This window comes from Euprymna scolopes, chromosome 29, assembly GCF_053919585.1.
Source record: "Euprymna scolopes isolate OS-2025 chromosome 29, ASM5391958v1, whole genome shotgun sequence".
Classification (NCBI taxonomy): Eukaryota; Metazoa; Mollusca; class Cephalopoda; order Sepiida; family Sepiolidae; genus Euprymna; species Euprymna scolopes.
Window position 1 is genome coordinate 110891947 of NC_136510.1, and position 17797 is coordinate 110909743.

General features: G+C 31.4%; 1 protein-coding gene and 1 long non-coding RNA gene across 7 annotated transcripts in view; both read right to left on the reverse strand.

Annotated features, from left to right (window-relative positions):
* The window catches only part of LOC145252815 (neuronal acetylcholine receptor subunit alpha-10-like), a 979766-nt gene that overhangs the window by 853552 nt on the left and 108417 nt on the right, over nucleotides 1-17797 (reverse strand). The gene's annotated exons all lie outside the window — the stretch shown is intronic.
* Nucleotides 1-17797, reverse strand: part of LOC145252816 (uncharacterized) — a 237843-nt gene that overhangs the window by 154441 nt on the left and 65605 nt on the right. Inside the window, exons 1-2 of one of the 3 annotated variants that reach the window (XR_013863680.1) lie at nucleotides 17294-17516; nucleotides 14874-14921 (exon numbers count right to left, since the gene is read on the reverse strand). The exons of 1 other annotated variant lie outside the window; for it this stretch is intronic. This is a non-coding gene — a long non-coding RNA (uncharacterized LOC145252816). Of the gene's footprint in view, nucleotides 1-14873; nucleotides 14922-17293; nucleotides 17517-17797 lie in introns of those variants that run through there. One more of the 3 variants, XR_013863679.1, reaches the window with a different exon arrangement.

A 17797-nucleotide genomic window follows, 5' to 3' on the forward strand; every position in this document is an offset into this window, starting at 1 on the left:
GAAAAGGAAAATAATAAGAATAAGACGACGAAGAAGGAGGAGAATAATAATAATAATAATAAGAAGAAGAAGAAGAAGAAGAAGAAGAAGAAGGCGTGAAACAAAGAAAAGAAGAGGAAGTGAAGAAAAATTAAAGAATAAAGAGGGCTGTGGGGAAAAGGAGCATGAAGAAGAACAAGAAAGAGAAAAATAAGAATAATAAGAGACAACAAGCCGATAACGAGAAGAAAGAGGAAGAAGAAGAAGAAGAAGAAGAAGAAGGAGGAGGAAGAGGAGGAGTCGAAGAAAAAAGAAAGAAATATTGAATAATGAGAAGGAGTAGAAGTGAAACAAAAAGAAGAATAAGAAGATTACTAACTAAAAGGAAACACAAGAACATTAGAGAAATGAATTGAGAAGAAAAAACACGCATCTAACTACAACCTTACGAGAAATTTACTATGTGAGCCTAAATCTAAATGCAAATTCCATGAACAAAGCGTCTTTTCTTCAATTACATTTTTGCGGACCCTTTACCAAAGACTTGCTTTCCAGTTGATTACAACATGGTCATCTCCAAGGATGGAATACTGTTGCCACATCTGGGCAGGAGCTGCTAAAGAAAAGCCTATCCTGCCTTGACAGAGTACAAAATAGACTTCGAGGCTTAGTAGGGGATGCCCTTTTCTCTACCCTGCGATATCTCTCCCACAGAAGTGACGTTGCGAGCCTATCCTTGTTTTATCGTTATTTCCATGGTAGGTGCTCGTCTGAACTCCAATCTCTGGTCCCAACTCGCCAATCTTTCACGAAAAACACCCGTCTAGCTGAATCCACGGTCAAAATTTCCCCTACTAAATCAAAACGCGGATTCCATGAACAAAGCTTCTTTCTTAGAACTGCACGCCTGTGGAACTCTGCCTGCTTCCCACCGGACTACGACTTGGATGTCTTCAAGCCCAATGTTAACAAATTCCTAATGAACCGCCCCCTTAAGTAAACACTTCATCAAATCTCGACACTAACGTAATTTACATAACCCTTATCCCCTGAGTGGCTTCCGCGCCTTGATAAGTGGTGATCACTGTGTAAAAAAAACAACATTTTCAATTCCAATGTTAAGATGTTCTTGTTGAACGGTTTCCTTAAATAATCAAATTCTACTGAATTCCACAACTAAGGATTATGTTGCCTCAGGTACCGCATTATATTCATTAACATTTATTCTCGCTGGATCTTGATAAAAAATATGGAAAAGAGGAAATTACTTTCTCATGTACAAATTTCCTGCAGTATAACCATGCTTTTCTGTTCGAATGAACCAATAAAAATATTTAAATACAGCCAAAAGTGAAAGCACATCACGTAAAATATGAGTATTAATTATATTACGTGTATTAATTAAATTATGTGTAGTAATAAAATTATGTGTATTAATTTAATTATTACTAATATTTGTATTAATTAAATATGTGTATTAATTAAATTTCATGTATGTGTATTAATATATGTATAAATATGTGTATTACTTAAATATGCGTATTAATTAAATATGTGCATTAATTTAATATGTGTATTAATTAAATTAAAAATATATGTATTAATTAAATATGTTTATTAATTAAAAGATGTGTAGTTATTGAATATGTGCATTAATTAAATTTCAAATATATGTATCAATTAAATATGTGTATTAATTAAATAGGTGTATTAATTAAATCCCAAATATGTGTATTAATTAAATATGTGTATTAATTAAATTTCAAATATGTGTATTAATTAAATATGTGTAATTATTAAAATACATGTATTAATTGAATATGTGTATTAATTAAATTTCAGATATGTGTATTAATTAAATATGTGTATTAATAAAATTTAAAATATGTGTATTAATTAAATATGCGTATTAATTAAATTATTTAAAATATTTGTATCAATTAAATTATGTGTATTAATTAAATATGTGTATTAATTAAATATGTGTATTAATATATGTATAAATATGTGTATTAATTAAATATGTGTATTAATATATGTATAAATATGTGTATTAATTAAATATGTGTATTAATTAAATATGTGTATTAATTAAATATGTGTATTAAATATGTGTATTAATTAAATATGGTTATTAATTAAATATGTGTATTAATATATGTATGAATATGTGTATTAAATATGTGTATTAATTAAGTATGTGTATTAAATATGTGTATTAATTAAATATGTGTCTTAAATAAATCGTTTCAACCAGTCGTTCGTTTTACTTGTTTTGATCGAATTACTATTGTTATTATTTTGATTGTTTTTTGTGCAGCATTTCAGTCGGTGTAGCCTTCGACCTTCGTCAGGTATACCATTTTCCAAGATGACGACTAACATACTTGACGAAGGTTGATGGCTACACCAACTGACACGTTGGACAAATAATAATACACATTAGAACAATACTCCAATCAAAACAAGGAATACAAACATTCAATCTCAATTTAAAAAACTTCAGAACAGTTGTCCGTTCTTTATCAAGAAAAAAAGAATGGTGAAATAAAAATGATAAATATTTGACTCAGAGATGAGTATTGGCTGACGAGAGCTTGATTTGGGTTTCCAAAACGGTCCTAATTATCCGGTTTGAAACCGACGGTACCAATGACTTTCCTCATCAAAAAGTTTCTGTAAATTAATATATATATATATATATATATATATATATATATATATATATATATATATATATATATATACGCTCTTGTTTTTGGATTTTCCTTATAATTGAGCAAGCTGCTGAATTTTCTTTTCCAAAAAAAACTAATTATAATCATATATATGTATGTATATTCTTCTTTCATTTTTTTTTTTACCTCGCTCCATTCTTGTTTTTAACTTCATATTTATTTTGTCTCCGGTTCACTCCATCCTTCTCCGTGCGTTTTATAATCGAATGTAATACAACGATAAAAATTTAAACTAATAGAAAACATTCCATTGTAAACAAAAAAAAAAGAATTTTATCATAAGTAGTAGCGGTGTACTTACCTCTTTACTACGGTAAAATATAAAAATTGCTTAAGTCTAAAATGATTTCTCTTCCATTTACCGAAGACAGCATAAACGAAGTACAGTATGAAAACTCCATTCCAACTTTAACGAAAAAAATGTTACTACATACGTACTATATGAACTAGGAATTACCTAAACAACAATAAAAAAATAAAAAATTGTGATCGACTTAAAATGTTGAAGAGTTTAGAGTGTCTCTCTCATATTCGCTCAGATATTACAGCAGTAGTTAAGAAACACCAGGCACAACTGTTCTACTGACATTGACCATAATTATTCTGTACCCGATATGTAATACACGCCATGTTTATTTATGTAAATAAAAATTCTTCTATAAGCTTTGTTGTGTTTATTTTATTGCAAAAAAACCTCTATGAGTAAAAAATACTATTTTTTTATACGTGTGCCGCTAAAATTTAAATAAACTTAATAGTGTGCCGACGTGTAAAAAAAAGTTGGGAACATTGCTATTCGTAGTAGTAATAAAATTTAAACGCAGTTGAGAGCGTAAGAGAGAAAATAGAGAAGAACGCGCATAACAGTCATTGTTTTAGCATAGTTAATTGACTTTGCTAACTCGATTTTCCCTTATTTAAACTAACCAAAGCTCAATGGTTTATGCAACGAGTCGTGTTTTCTTTTATTAGTAGCTAAAACCACGGTCCTCTATAAGAGGTTCTGTCCGCTGGTCGATTGATGTGTCACGTTTAAATTTAAAATAGGTTTCTTAACGATTGCTCGGCATGGGCATTGAATGGACACACGTTGGGAATTCTCCATTCTTGCAAATATGCCCGTTGCATTTCAGCAGGTGTCCATTTCATAATGTCGATCGGTCCACACAATCGTCAACACCAACGACATCGCACTATCGATAAACGACCACGTGGACACCATTCAACTTTTGTTTTATTTTTCTTTTCTAAACAGCCTTGTTATTAGAGGGAGGACATTTCATTTAATCAATTAGCTGAAGTATTCGACTATGCGATGTCATATTTAGGTGGTTAAAATATAAATACACATCAAACAAATATTACCAAAGGCAAGGTAAATTACTCTTCAACCTACCTGGAAAATTGTTTCTCTGATTGTTTATTCTGGTTAAGCGATTATCGAAGCTAGCCCACAACTCAAATTAGACTAGCATTTTTTTTTTAATTCAGATACAAACTTCACTCGATTCCCATTATTTTTATTAAAATTAGTTAAAGCATACAAAAAACTTATCGGGTAGGTAGAGGAGTAAGTTACCTTAACGTTGGTAATATTTATTTATTTGAAAATTTATTTTTCACGCTTTACTGTTTTAAAGGTTTTAATCTTGAAATATCTGATCTAATGGTCTTTGATAACAAGAAGCGCCATTGCAAAACGTTAGCAAAATCAGAAAACTGCTTTTGAACATTCAAAATAATTATTGCATAACTTTCGAAATAATTCGTACGATAAATAAGGCATTGTATAACAGGACAACCCCGGGCAGCCCGCTAGGCACATACACACGCATACGCACACACACACACATACACACACACGCACGCAGACACACACATACATACATATACATATATGACAAGCATATCCACACACATACATACATATACATCTGTGTGTATGTGTGTGGGTGTGGGTGTACAAACCGTGCGGGAATTATTTGCAGAAGCTTAAATCGAGGAATGTTTATATTCGAAGTCTCTTGTGTTTAGATAATGTTATTTTTGGTGATAGATGTAAATGTAGCCCTAACATCTGGTGTTTTTAAAAAGCATGTATCAATGTATATATATATATATATATATATATATATATATATATATATATATATATATATATATATATATATATATATACGGATGTATATGTCTGTTTATAATGTATGCGTTAAAAATTATATCATAAAAATAAAAATACATTAATATGTTTATGTATATACAAAAAAGCCACTTGATGCTTCAGTCATGATTTTAATTGTTTTGTTTATTTTTTATGTAACTTGAACCTTTTGAGGATAGTCGTTTAAATACTTTTCTTTGCACTTACGGAAATCCTTTATCAAAAATGATCCAATGTTTAACATTTACATGACTCATTGTATAACTTAACATAAGCATTGCTTTAGACAACTTTTTTGTATCCTTTTATTTGAACACGAGTCATCTCGCCACACAGACACACACACATTCCCACATACATACATACATACACACGCACATATATATATATATATATATATGTATATATATATGTGTGTATGTGTGTGTGTGTATGTGTGTATATAAAGACAGAGAGAAAGTGCATTGAAATGGCTTCAAGCAATTTTATATATATATATATATATATATATATATATATATATGCATGACATTAGATCAGACACGGCATTACCTGAATCAACGTGCTGTTGAGCTAGATATAAAAATTAGTTTTCATAAACAAGCAAATATTAAACAATGAACTGATTCAGACTAAAAAAAATCGGAGTTCTAGGAATTACCCTTTAACACGGTTGGTAGAATGTGAGAACTAAAGAACTAAACATGCGAGCAAAAGGCAAATAAAGTAAACCAAAATGTCCCCACCCATATATATATATATATATATATATATATATATATATATATATATATATATATATATATAAAGTAATGTGATTTATACTTTAAAATTTGAACAATTAAATTTTAACCAAATTAAAAATCCGTTTAATAAGAAGGAACAACAACAAAATCAATTATCTGTACGATCGTTTCGGAAAACAATGCTTTTTATTGTGGTAAACATCCAGTTACGAACAATAATTACGTATAGTTTTGTAATAAGCAAGGTCTCCTCGTCAGCAAATTTTGAAGGGTTTTTATTAAATCTAAAAGACACCATAACTAAACCTAGCATTAAAAGTAAGGCAGATGTATCTTTTAATTTTTCGCCTTTTGAAATCAGGAACTATGGTTAAAATACTCATATATATATGTTTGCTATAGTTTTTCGCCTCTTTAAATGATGAGTTTAAAAAGGGGGGATGTCCGTGTAATAAGTTATTTCTGTTATCGTACTTTTGATTTAAAGACGCCACCATTTTAGCTCTAGGATATCGACCTATCGAGCTTATTATATATCTAAATTACAACGAGCACTTTCTCTTTCTCGTATTTTAATTACACTAGTAATTTCACTGTTACATTGAAATACACTCGGCTCTTTAGACTATTGCTCTAATCTCCTTTAAAATATATATATATGTATATGTATATATATATATACAGAGATATATATACACACACACACACACACATATATATATACATATATATATATATATATATATATATATATATGCTCGTCATTCGTTTTTACATAAACAGTAATATGTTCCTACACAGTCGTTAGCATGTTTCGGTCAGCTAGTTACCAGTAACTCCAAACCTCTTCAGGCGATTAAGCGACACAGCTTATACGAAACGAAAGTTTAAAATCTCTCTCTCTCTCTCTCTCTCTCTCTCTCTATATATATATATATATATATATATATATATTCTCTCTCTTCCTCTCTCTCTCTCTCTCTCTATATATATATATATATATATATATATATATATATATATATATATTTTTTTTTTTTTTTTTGAGAGAGAGAGAGAGAAACAGAGACGAAGGTGAGAGGGATAGAGGTCGGAAGAGAATGACTGGTAAAAACACAGTGATAGAAATAGTTTGATAGATACAAAAAATAAAAAAAATAAAAGGAATTAGATGCACAAGTGCTTATAGAATTGCGTACCTAACAGCACATGCGCATTCGTACACATTCGTGCGACTATGAGCAGCAAGAGAGATGCTCACACGCACACATGCGCAGAGATATGCTAAGTGGTTGGCCGAGGCAGCGAGGGCAGGATTATATGTCTAAACATGATCATATTAAATCGTAATTCCTAATCTCGTAGAGCTGTACAAAGAGGCAAGCTGGATCAATTGAATCGCATAAACAATAGCTTTGGAATAAATAGGACAATCGGAGAAGCAGCGAGTGCCACCACAAAGCGTTTATTTTTGGTAAGCCACGTATAATTAGGCTCTGTCGACAAACACAGGTTATTTAGCCGATCCGATATTCATGTAGCTTCTGAGGAAATATCTAATTCTGACCTTTATCTCCGTTACATCTATTTTGCAAAGGGTTTCTCTCAGAGTATAATCAAGGGCAATGATATAAACGTATGCATATGGACAGTTAAATAATCGAAACGCTTTGAACTCAATAGCAGCACGGTAAATTATTCTATTAAGTTTGAATTTATCAAGGCCTCTTTTTCTGAGATATTTTGACCAAATTTGGTGACGATTTGTTAAGCGATATGACCGACACAAATAAACACACTCGATCGAATGCATAGCACCTTTTATATAGGTAACACTGATAATAGCTAATATAATTTGTGTATCTATACCATATTTGTGTAACTATATACATAAATACCATAGTACCTTGAAGAAATATGATTTGTTGAACGTACTACATTCGAATTTGGCACATCAATCTCATTGGTGTGCTTGAAGAAGTATGATCTGTTTTACGAACATTCGAAATTGTCACAGCAAAATTATTTGTGTGCTTGAAGAAATATGATCGGTTGAACGAAATGCATCCGAATTGGCACATTAAACTCGTCTATGTGCTAAAAGAAATAATATCTTTGATCGAACTTAGCGCCCAGATATCATATGTGTGTTGAAAGAAATATATGTTAAACACACTGCAGTCGAATGTAGCACACCAATTCTATCTGTGTGCGTGAAGAAATATCAGTTGTACGAACTGCATTCAAATTTGACACACCAAACTCCTCTATTTATAAACGAAATAAGCTGTGTGTTCATAAACTGCACTCGAACTTGCTACTATTCTTATCTGTGTACATATAGAAATATGATCTGTTGCAGGAACTGCTTTGGAATTATACACAACAACCTCATTTGTGCGCTTAAAAATTATAGTCCGTAGAACGACCTGCATTCAAATTTGATACACCATCTAATTTGTGTGCCTGACGAAATATGATCTGCTAAATGAACTGCATTTGAATTGGACATATTAATTTTATCGGTGATCTTCAAGAAATATGATCTGTTGAACGAACTGCTTCTGAATTTAGCACACACATCGTTTTTATTTGGCTTAAAATAATGTAGAGCCATATCTATTTTTGTACTACGTGTGAGTTAACAAACATATACTTTCATAAGATTCTGTATCTAAATGTTTTAATCATAAAAAAATACATGCAAAATATTTGTCAATTTTGTCCTTATTTTATGGGTGAGGGATCAAAAAGGGAAAATGAGAAAGAACACCCCAATTTTTATTGTCTTACTAATTTGTCAAATGTACCTTAATTTGCAAACAATTTAAGCCGATCTCAATGTATAAACCAATTGACCATATTTCTTCAAGCACAAATAAGATTGGTATGTTAAATTCAAATGCAGTTCGTTCAACAGATTATATATCTTCAAGCACAAATAAGATTGGTATGTTAAATTCAAATGCAGTTCGTTTAACAGATTATATATCTTGAAGCACATAGTTTGTTACACATATAATATTTTAAGCCGACAGATAAAATGTGTATTGTTTAGTCAAATTAAGTTTGTTTAACAAATTAAATTTTTTCAAGCACCCAAATGAAATTAGTGTGCCAAATTCGAATGCGGTTCGTTCAACAGATAATATTTCTTTAACGACACAGATGTGATTAGTATTCAAAATTCGAATGCAGTTTGTATTACATATCATATTTAGTCAATCACAATAGAGGGATTGGTTTGCAAAATTCATATGCAGTTCGTTCAACAGATCGTATTTTAGCATGTGCACAGATTAGACTGGTGACGAATTCAAATGTTGTTTGTTCAGCAGATCATATTTCCTCGACACTCAAATGTGTTTGGTGTTTCAAATTCGAATGCAATTCGTTCAACAAATCATATTTCTTAATGCACACAAATTTTGAATTACTAAGATGAGTTTAATGGTGCAAAGTCCGAATATAGTTCGTTGAACAAATCATATTTATTCATGAACACATTGGATTGTTGTGTTAAACGTAAATACAGTTCATTTAACAGACCATATTTCTTCAAGGATACAAATGTGATTGATGTGGCAAAATCTAATGCAGTTCGTTTACAGATCTTATTTTTCAAGCACGCAAATAAGATTTGTGTGTTAATTTTGTGCATGTACACTGATGAAATTGGTGTGTCAAATTTGAATGCAGTTTATTTAAAAGATCATATTTTCCATGCACACACATTAGTTATGCTTTTCACATTCGAAAGCAGTATATTACACAGGCCGTATTCCTTCATGCACATAGGTTCGTATGTAAAATTCGGACGCAGTTCGTTTCACAGATTATATTTTTTATGCACACAGATGAGTTTGGTATGTTAACTTTAGAACGCAGATCGTTAAACAGATCTTATTATTTCAAGCTCACAGATGAGATTGGTATGCCAAATTTTAATGCAGTTCGTTCAAAAAGTTATATGTCTTTAAGCACACATATAAGATTGGCGTGCTTAATTTGAATGCATTGTACAGTTTATTTCTTCAAAAACACAGATGTGATTGGTGTGCTAAATTCGAATGCAGTTCGTTCAACGGATCATATTTCTTCAGTCACACCGATGAGATTCGTGCACGAAATTCGAATGCAGTTTATTTAAGAGATCATATTTCTTTAACACACAAATAGGATTGGTGCATGAGGGCAGTTCAACAGATCGTATTGCTTCAAGTGCATAGATGCGATTGGAATCATTTTGCCTTCTCAAGAGAATCTGCATGCCATCCATCGTATTGCATGAATTGTTTTATAAATATATTTATTCAATCATTGAAACGAAAGGATGATTTCGTCTCTCTTTGCCTATTTGTAATAGAGACAAATGCGAAAGTAGTCGATTTCATTGATTGACAACATTTACATGGATCAAATTAGAATCAAGTTCCCTCCAGAAAACGCCTGTATTTAAGATGTTTTTTGTGCGTACAAATATTATGCTAATAAGAATTCTAATTATAAAATATCGGGAATATGAATAACAAAAATTGTATCATTTGCTTCGTAGTAAATGAATGCATACATATAGACAACAAATTATCTCTTTACGTATTAAGATGTATTTCTATCTAACTATCTATCTATCTAGTATATATATATATATATATATATATATATATATATACATATATACCTGTTGATACATAGTAAGGTCTAGAAAATATATATGATGAATAAGCTACACAGAATTTTCCGCATTTCTTCCTATTGAGGAGTTGTCAGGTTACTGCATGGAATCGTTGTTATTGGTGTGGATATAAGTCCCTTGGTATTAGGTTTCTATTGAGCCAATCGGATTCTTTGCTATTCACACACCTATTTATAGTTGCGCATGTGCGCACTTTTCTTTTTTTTCTCTTTCTTTATATATGTATCTGTGTTTGTCTCTCTCTTCCTCTCTATTTCTCTCTTTCTCTCTCTCTCTCTCTCTATATATATATATATATAAATATATATATATAGGTATATATGTATATATACATATATATATATATATATATATATATATATATATACGTATTGTTGTGTGTACGTTATATATTCTATGCACAAACTCACTCCGTAAGAGTAAATATAACCAATGTAGATGGTTTTTAAGCAAATATTACACGATCAAAATATAGACTGCAGTATCGGTTATATACAGCATCTTTAGCCGAGTGAACTGACTTTGAAGTTTCGGCATGAGACCCAAAGTATTGCGTAAGGATTCAATTAAGGAAGAGTCTGAACAATTATATATATATATATATATATATATATATATATAGAGAGAGAGAGAGAGAGAGAGAGATAGATACATATATAGATACATAGATAGATATGTCTTCCTCTCTCTCTCTCTCTCTCTCTCTATATATATATATATATATATATATATATATATATATATATATATATAATACTTTTTATGGTGCACCGCATCAATAGATTTAACGTGATAGTTAAATTGTAACACAGACATGATGTTGTGTATGAAACTTGCGAAGAAACACAGAAAAAAACTTCGACACGAGTCACGTTTTAAGCTGAAACAGACAGCATTTATTGCCGGTCTATTTTACACCAAGCGGCCTGACACGTATTTTCTAAACCAGCGACAGAGAGGTCGTATTTGTGCTTTCCCCCTTATGGTTACTTAACTGTTCTTTAATCTACAGCTATAATCAGTCTGTATGCTTGTTGTCCATTCCACTGTATACAGCCGTCCGGAAATATTTTAAAAGTTTGGGGGATAAATGTTTCTTGCATCTTGTTAAAAAGCTCATCACCTTCTGTTACGTGGTAAAAAATCTCTATCGTGTCGATCCGTAGAAAAAATATTTCTTTCCGCCACGTGGTTTTCCTCTACTTTTTTATTCCTCTTCCACCGATCCCACTGTGAGGTCACACTCGCACCACGGCTTTGTCATTTGCATACGCTTTAGTGGTTTCATTACACAAGTATGAGACACACATTTTAAAAATGTTTCAGTTTTCTGTACTATTATATACGTATTACTGTTCCCCCGTTGTGCTTGTGTTAAAACTTTGTATAGGTCTCTACATGTGTAGCCTTACATCAAAAAACAGTCTCTAACGGAGAATATATTAAAAAATGTAATATACTGAAAGAGTCGTGTGCATATCATTAATTAATTAATTAATTAATTAATTAAGCTGTAACTTTTGGAATGAGCATAAAATGTGTATCTGGTACATCAAAAAAATATATCGCTGCAGTATTGCACTACTGAGCAAACATAAATATCGTTGTGATATTTTTATTGAATAGAAAATTGAAAAGTTTTAAGCCTCATTGGAAACACACAAACACAAAGTAATATATATATATATATATATATATATATATATATATATATATATATATATATATATATATATACCTCCTTAACTTATCAGAATAATAGGAACTCATAAACTTAAAAATTAGGAAGTGGCGTAAATATCACGAAATAATAGCAATTATTCCTCTGATATTTTTTAATTCATTTAATCATGCCAATTTTCTTTTCATTGCCTTTTTATATTCTATGAGTTTCTTTTCTTAGATTCTTGAGTGTGGAAAAGATTCAACAATTGCCATGATAATTATAGGAATGGTTATGTTTTACGAAACAGATGCTGTCAAGAATTGAACAGTTTAGCATGCTGAAATAAATAAACGGTAAAATTGACAGCATCTTTAAATTTGGAAAATAGAGTTTTATCATATATTTGTATGAGTGCTAATAGTTTCATGAAGCTTCATTAAATAAAGGATTGGCATAAATAAAGGATGAACTATAATTGAATAAGCAGAGTTTCACATAAACATATATACGAGATTCCTTCAATAAGTTTCCAAACATTTTCTTTTATAGGAATTTAAAATTGTCGTAGACACTTGAAAATTCAGAATACTACTGCTATACATCTTATGAACTGACTGACCAATTTTTATGATTTCAAGTTCAAATGAACAGCTACAGCAGGAATTGGAATACATCCTACTAAAGCCTGATTGTCACAGCTGGTGAATTTCAAAAATGCAATCTGGACGTAAGGACACTGTAAAAGAACGATATCCAATTTAATTATGTTTGAAACTTGTTGAAAATTCCACAAACATGTATGGAATGCTTCAAACTGCTTTTAAACTATCTTGCATGAATTGAGCATCAGGTTTTGGGTGACATAAGCTATTCTAAGAAGACAGAGAGTCTGTGAGGTATGGTGGAAGGTGTTGCACGTGTAAGGAAGTAATACCACCAGAGTTAATTGGCCAAATAAAAATATTCATGGATAAGTGCCTAGTTTGATGTCAAGGTGGAAGCTATACACACAATTATTCACGAGAAACTGAAGATGCGGAATATTTTTTTTTACACAGTGATCACCACTTATCAAGGCCCGGAAGCCACTCAGGGATAAGGGTTATTGCAAGTACATTACGTTAGTGTGGAGATTTGATGAAGTGTTTAATTAAGGGGCGGTTCATTAGGAATTTGTTAACATTGGACTTGAAGACATCCAAGTTGTAGTCCGGAGAGAAGCAGGCAGACGGAACAGAGTTCCACAGGCGTGCAGTTCTAAGAAAGAAGCTTTGTTCATGGAATCCGCGTTTTGATTTAGGCACAGATATAGAGTGGGGGAAATTTTTCACAGTGGATTCAGCTAGACGGGTGTTTTTCGTGAAAGATTGGCGAGGGGGGACCAGAGATTGGAGTTCAGACAAGCACCTGCCATGGAAATAACGATAAAACAAGGATAAGCTTGCAACGTCTCTTCTGTGGGAGAGAGGTTGCAGGGTAGAGAAAAGGGCATCCCCCACTAAGCCACGAAGTCTATTTTGTATGAAGTTTGTCCGAAAGGTGCTCCAACCTAGTCATATACTATTTTACCAAGATGGTCACCAATACTGTCCCTGACTCCCTCTATAATCCAGACATTGCTCCCTGTGACTTTTGGTTATTCCTTAAGACAACTTAAAAGGCCGTCTTTATAAGACATTAGAGAAGATGACAGAGGCTTTGACGAAAATCATTGGCACGCTCACACAATAGGACTCCTATGGGGCCTTCTAAAAGTCGTTGGAGCTGAAAAGCAAGTGCGCTGCAGGCTTAAGTGTTTACTCGTAGGGGACTGGGGTTTCTTGCGTGTAGAATCAATAAAAGTTCTCATACGAACAAGTCTGGAAAGTTATTGAAGACACTTCGTATATATATATATATATATATATATATATATATATATATATATATATATATATATATATATTTCTTTTCAAGGGAAATAAGGTAAAAAAAACAATAAAAGTGCTCGATATGTTAATAGAGCGGTATATATTTTTTTTTAATTTTTTATTGAGCCCATAATAAATTTACATTACTGTTTCCATTGGATTTTGACCCCAGGAGATGAGGTAGAGTTACAATTTCATCGGAATTTATAGGTGGTCCACCTATAAATTCCGATGAAATTGGTACTCTACCTCATCTCCTGGGGTCAAAATCCAATGGAAACAGTAATGTAAATTTATTATGGGATTAATAAAAAATTAAAAATTTTTATATATATATATATATATATATATATATATATATATATATATATATATAAATTTTCCGTGGGATACAGAATTTTATAACGGCTAAATACAGACCAAAAAGCATACTGAATTTAAAAAATAAAAAATGAAAATAAAGGTTAACTAACCAGGTTTCGTTCCTCACTTATCAAAACTAAATCGAGGAAAATACGATTTAAAACAAACAATAAAGTCATGAAAATGGCGGGGGAAGACAGAAAAACAGAAATAAACGGGGAAAAAATTACATAGAGACTAAATTAAGTCCTAGAAGATTTTTTTTTTTATTTAGGGACTGTTTTTATTAAGTCTTTTAGACCTTCTTTTTGCAAGCAAAAAGAAAATCTTCTAGGACTTAATTTAGTCTCTATGTAATTTTTCCCCTGTTTTTTTTTTTGTTGTTTTTTCCTACCCCCGCCATATTCATGACTTTTTGGTTTATTTTAAATCGTATTTTCCTCGATTTAGCCTTGATAAGTGAGGAACGACACCTGGTTAGCTAACCTTTACTTTCATTTTTTATTTTTGAAATTTATTATGGTTTTTGGTCTGTATATATATATATATATTCAAAGAACATTATACACTATTTCAATTAGAAAATCTATCAGAAAAACGGTTTTCATACTTACAAATTTTGGTTTTCGTAGAAATAAGATTCAAGAAACAGATTGACTTACCTACAAAAAAAAAGAAAAAACGATTAAATAAAAATATCCACGAAAAATACTGTTCATATTTAAAAATCATGATGGTATATGAATTTACTAACATATACTGTGGCCCTATTTCATAAAGCTATATGGAACTCAATATAGCTTACAGAATCATTACTTGCACCAAACAGTTCTCTTCACAATAACATTATGAACCATTTGTTAGCTCATGAGTGAATACCATACATACAAATCTAATACCATGAACACACACACACACACACATATATATATATGTATATATATATATATATATTTATATATATAACAAAAATATTTTTGTGGAATATTAAATCGTACATATGCTCCTGCGTTTCGCCTTCGTAGGATATGGTTAGACGATAATGAAAGTTCCCTATGGAAACGAAATGCGAAAGCCTCTGTGTAGCTTACATATATATCATAAATATATTTTCCTATCTCACTAGGCAAATTTACTCACGTATTGTGTACCGTTGAAGTAAATGTTGAAAACTGATGCATAGAATAGTATATCTTTTTACAACGTTTAATTGGATACATTAAATAATACATATATATATATATATATATATATATATATATATATATATATGTGTGTGTGTGTGTGTGTGTGTGTGTATGTCTGTATAGTTATTACTACTATTACTTTTTAGTACCTAAAGACAGCAGTGTTTTATCCTTTCTGGAATCATCTAAGCAGGGAGTTACGATTACAGCCGGTTGTTAGATAAAAAAAAAACCCTGCCACAAAGCCATGTCTTACATTATTAGCCGACTTCAGCTTATATATACATGTACACGCTCACACACACACACACACACCTAAATATATATATATATATATATATATATATATATAGAGAGAGAGAGAGAGAGAGAGAGAGACAGAGACAGACAGACAGACAGAAAGCGAGAGAGAGAGAGTTAGAGTCATTTGCATACAGTACTGTTTCGCTCTATCACAGTTGATCAGTGGGGCTAGACAGTCAACTACCTCAAGCCAGGATCGGAACCCGACCGCATAAACGACAGTCAAAGCTTCTCACCATTACGCTATATGCCTGCTGAGGGTAGTGAATTAACAATGTTTTTACATCATCCAAATGCCTAAGCTTCATTTCTTTACACAAAAAACATCGCTTAATACACTAATGGTAATTTGTATATCACTTCCCAATATGCTCACCCCAAGATAGAGAGCATTATAGTCATCCACATACAGTACTGTTTCGCTGTATCACAGATCATCAGTGCGGCTAGGCATGCAACTATCCTAAGCCAGGATCGAAACCCGACCACCCGAACGACAGTCAGTAGTGCAAACAACCAAAGAATTATAGTATATTATCACCATCAATGGTGTCCTGTTTGGTATAGGAATTGATGGTCATGGCTTTCCATCCATCTCTTTCTCTTTCTTGGCGAGTTCGTGACTTCATTATTGTTCATCATTATTGATGTGGTAAATTTTTTCTTGCTCCTTTCCGATGTCTCTTCTACCCACGAGCTTTCCCTTTCATTTCTGTCATTTCTGTTTAGGATATCTTCACAACTCTCTTCACGAACCAATTTAATACCTTATAAATTTATTTAAACCCAATCTGACATTGTTTTTCAAATTGGGTTGCAATAATTTTATAAAGAGAACGTTATTAAAACGTTACTGCTAAACTGAAAACTAACAAATGGTATGCAAACTCGATTTTCTATCACGTCCGATCAAAAGGGAAAACGTATTACAATGTGTCTAATCGTTATTAGGGAGATAGGACAAAATGATTAAACTGTCAAATCTTGTTTGGAAGAGTTTAATTTATAAAAGTATGTTACCATATCTAATTATCTACATGTATGTATGTACGTTTCTCGCATTTACGTAACTTTTATTTACTTGTTAATCATCGACTATTTATTGAAGTTAAAATGTACTTAAATAACATATTGTATATATAAAATATAAAAACAATTATCAAATCCGTCGTAATCCGTATCTGTTCTTACTTCAGCAAATACAAAATTCTGATTGTTTGTTCGTAGTTGAAAAATGATCCTTTCAGATTGCTTCCGGTTTTGAAAAGAAATTTTTAAGCATTGAAACTATCGTATAGCAAGTACTAAAGAAATGTTGAAAAATTCGTTTTAAAGAATAAAACAATAGGTACGCTACTCTAACATAGCAGTTTACTAAACAAATATAATAAAACGATTTACAGTTTATAGTTTTATAGCAAATTATGTCATTTAATAATTCCATAACCATACGATCGCGAAAGAATTATATTTTATTTTGCACATCCTATTGACAAATAATTTAATAGAAACAGCATAGCAAAGAAAGCAAAAAAGGTACAAACAAAAGGAAAAACTCCCGAGCGACGTCGTGTAGATACTGTATTTTTTTTTTGTATGAAAAAAAAAATAAAATAAGCGTGTGCACAACTTGTAAAACCCTGAAAAGAACTTGTTGTTTTCGTCGTGTCCGATTTCAATCACATTTCTTCTGGTTTCTCTTTCACGTGGACTACCGAATTTCCATCAAAAACTGTTACTGCTACTTTCACTTTCACTTTCAATTTCTAAGTTCTACCTCCTTTTTTTACCAATTTATATAGATTCCAATTTTTCACACACACGCACGCACACACACACACACACACACACACACTCTCTCTCTCTCTCTCTCTCTCTCTGAATGTTCCTTATGTCTTTCTCTCTCTATCAACTTTTATAATTGTCTGTCTGTCTGTTTTTCTGTCTCTCTGTCTCTTCTCTGTGTGAGTGTCCCTCTATCTCTCTCTCTTATATATATATATATATATATATATATATATATATATATATATATATATATATATATA